The sequence below is a fragment of the Hyalella azteca genome, unplaced genomic scaffold (assembly GCF_000764305.2).
Source record: "Hyalella azteca isolate HAZT.00-mixed unplaced genomic scaffold, Hazt_2.0.2 contig16370, whole genome shotgun sequence".
Lineage (NCBI taxonomy): Eukaryota > Metazoa > Arthropoda > Malacostraca > Amphipoda > Hyalellidae > Hyalella > Hyalella azteca.
In genome coordinates this window covers 24,465-28,274 of record NW_025946194.1, presented here as the reverse complement: position 1 = coordinate 28,274, position 3,810 = coordinate 24,465, and positions in this window count along the sequence as shown.

Below are 3,810 nucleotides of genomic sequence, written 5' to 3'. Positions count from 1 at the left end.
ATTAGTAAGGTGCCAGAAGCAAAAAAAAGAGTGTCCCGAGTAGCCCCATCAAACGGGGCTACTTGGGACACTTGGAATAAACTTCATTTTAAAATATTTGAAGAATGCAGAGTGTACTCATCCATTACTAACAGTCATCTGAAGTCCTCCTCTTTCATTGTAGATGATGTAGAGGTAGAATAAATGACATTTTCTGTGATTTTTACTCATTTTTCCTTTATTGATATGATATTACCATAAACATTAATTACCGTCAACTGGGGTGACTTCTGACCCGTTTTCTATTTTGTTTTGCAAACAAAAATTGGGTTGTAAATGCCGGGATCATAAACGCCAGGGTTGTAAACGAGGTCATAAATGCCAGAGTGACTTTGGCCATCGTTTATGACCCCACTTTGGCCATCATTATGAACGCGGCCGAATCCCCAAGTTGACAGTACCGTATTATTGATGGGATATTACTGTATCATTGATGCAATATTACGATATTACCATATCCATGAACATGCCATTGAGCATTTATAACAACCTTGTTCACTGCAAGCTTCATATCAGCAGCCTTATAGCATTTTTCTGTATCTGTAGGCTTACAGGACGGCTTGTAATTTGTGTGACAATAAGTGAACTTTTTTTCGCTCAGCAAGGTAAATGTAATCAAGATTCTTTGTCTTCAATCAATTTTTTTCTTGACTGGAGCCTTTGCTAACTGAGGTTCTACTGTAAATGTGCTTTCAGGGGTGTCCCAAATAGCCCTGGGGGGGGTCCTGAGTAGCCCTGCCGTGCGGAAATGGCCGCCATTTTTTTGGAATGAGATAGGACAATTCCCTCAATTACGTTTTCAAGCCGACACCTGGGTGCATCTTTTATGTGAGTAAAATTTTTTAATAAGGCGAATTTTTATTTTTTACTACAGACCTTAGCAGAAGTAACTTTTCAAAATAGCATTTTTCACCATTTTTTCAGGAATTTTTCAAAGCTAGTAAATGTAGTATTTTTTGACCTCATTTATAGTTTATACTACATAGATAGGAAAAATGTTGACGACATTTTTGGATATTCCAATTAGTTTTGCTACTATAACAGTTTTACGCCGTGTCAGAGGACTGTCCTGAGTAGCCCCGCCCATCCCGAGTAGCCCCAGTTGACGGTATGTCCTATGTTACTTGGAGTCAGCAGGATGGAATTAGAGAGGCAGCAGAATGGAATTCTAATTTTGAAGGTTCATATATTATTTTGATCCACCAAGACCACTTTTTCTACCTAACATCGTTATTTGAGGCGAAAAATGAACTTCTTAAAGGCTTAAAACACGTGCGCTAACTTGCTCAGTTTCTATAAAGTACCTAATCACTTGGAAGTTGTAAGCCTGCACCTTTCACTCAACAATTAAAATTAAACTTATAAAAAGTATTAGTTAGTTGAAAATTTGTCTCTTAAGTTGACCGCAACAAACTAAACTTCATTAAGTAATTATAACTACGCTGCAAAGCAGAGTTTTCCATCATGCACACTAAACACGCAATTCAGAGTTCAGACGAGCAGAACTACATATGACGGCTAACGTGCTACTGAATTAAATAGGTACCTAGCTTCTTTCCCGCTCCCGGTGCATAATCTAGCGGGATGATCAATGCGGACGGTAACTAAGTCCAACTAATCTTTCATATACTTAGTGAAAGAGAATGAAAAATTATGTTGTTTCTGATCAAACGAACAAAAACTTTTTCTGTTTCTGATCAAACGAACAAAAACTTTTTCTGTTTCTGATCAAACGAACGAAAACTTTTTCTGTTTCTGATCAAACGAACAAAAACTTCTGATCAAACGAACAAAAACTTCTGATCAAATGAACAAAAACTTCTGATCAAACGAATGAAAACTTCTGATCAAACGAACGAAAACAAACTTTTTGAAGATAATTGTGAAATCATAACGTCTATTGAATTCTAATACGGATCGTTAATTTTAACATCATATTTCCAAAAATCAAGTATTGCATTTCCTTTAATTGAAAAACATTCTTTTACATCAAAAACAACAAATTTTTTCTTACAGCTCCTCATGAATGACAAATGAATGCTCTCATATTGAAGAATGACAATCTTACTCTTATAGCTAAAAATTTTAAATTGAACGATTCTGTCATGTCAAAGATTTCATTGATTACAGAACTTTAGTTTTTGGAAGTGTATTCAAGAAAAGTTTCTGAAATAGTAGGAACATTTCCATTATCATTCTGAAATAGAAGCGTCATTTCCGTTCTTATATATAAACAGGATTAATAAAATACCTATCAAATCCATCCAACGTCATTCAATTTGTGATGTATGAACGACAGTTTCACTTTTATTCCTATGATGCTCATTTTTACCAGTTGAAGCTGTAGAATTAAATTAAATTAAAAAATTAATTAAAATTAAATTTTACTAAATCAAATTTTATTATTGAATACACTAGATGGTAAATGTTGTAGAATAAAATTCTATTAGAAAAATGTTGAATTAAAAATCTGATTATATTTTTTAAATTAAAAATTAATTTTTATTAAATTAAATTGTATTATTAATGCACTAGTATATGGTATGTGCTCTATGTTTTATATAATGAAATAGTTTCCCATCTTATTTTTATATAATGAAATAGTTTCCCATCTTAAACAACAAAAATTTTCTAAAAGACACAAAACGTTCAAAAACGCGGGATGGCAGATGAAATTGTTCAGAATTTGAAGTGAATTTTTTAAGATAAATTCAGCATAATAGGGCAAAAAATGGAAAAAAAATTCAAATCTGGATTGTATAAATGGGTTTTTATAATTTGAAAAAACTTTCAATCATTTAAATCTCAGAATGGAATGTGAATCAAATCTATTTATTGTGAAATCAAACTAAACACAACCAAAACATAAGTGTGTGTGACTCCGTCTTGTAATACGTAAACATAGAAAACACAATGTGAACAAATGTAGTGAAAGAGTAGCAGTTTATCTCATAATTTTGTGTGATATCAAAAACTTTGTTGGCGTTGTCCAATCGTGAGAATTTTTTATAAAGCTGGATATGTTTTTATTTTATTTTAGAATGTATTCATTGCAAAAATGTGTCCGGTAGCCTACAGATAAACAACTAGTTAACTTGATTAGTCCCACGACTAGTTAACTTGATTAGTAACCCACAGAGAGTGGATGAATATTGCAAGATCTTTGGCGACGCTTCAGTAGCAAAATTTATGCCTTCAGAAGATCTTGCCGATACATTTAGATTGAAATTCTTTCATTTAATATATTTGTCAGTCTTCGACCAACTATTTGAAAAAGTAAGGTTTCCGGTATGTTGGATTGATCAGTATGCAGTGAAGCTTGTCCGGAAATCAGTTGCAATGAGTTCCCACCAAAAAAATGTAAACATCAAGTTTACGATTACATATTTGCAGTCACATTAGAGTGGTCAGACTGCATTATCACATGTTCAGTTGACACTTGCTGTACAATCGGGCTGTTTTTAGGGTAAAATTAGTTATTTGGATTAACACGCGCATGCAACCTTGTAAATAAGTTTGTGGCTTGTAAATAGTTTTTCATTACTCAGCGTAAATGGCTTTTCATTAAAAATTATCCGGCAACGCATCTTAAAATTACCCGGCGACGCTTAGGGCTTGAAAACCCATATATTGGCAATGCTGCATCTACCCTCTGCACCATGGGATTAGTCGTTGGCAACACGGGATTGGATTTCAAACCAATTTCAAACCACGCGCGATTTTGGAAGCACAGCAGTTTTTATTTTAATGAGCTCAGTTTATAAATTTTCA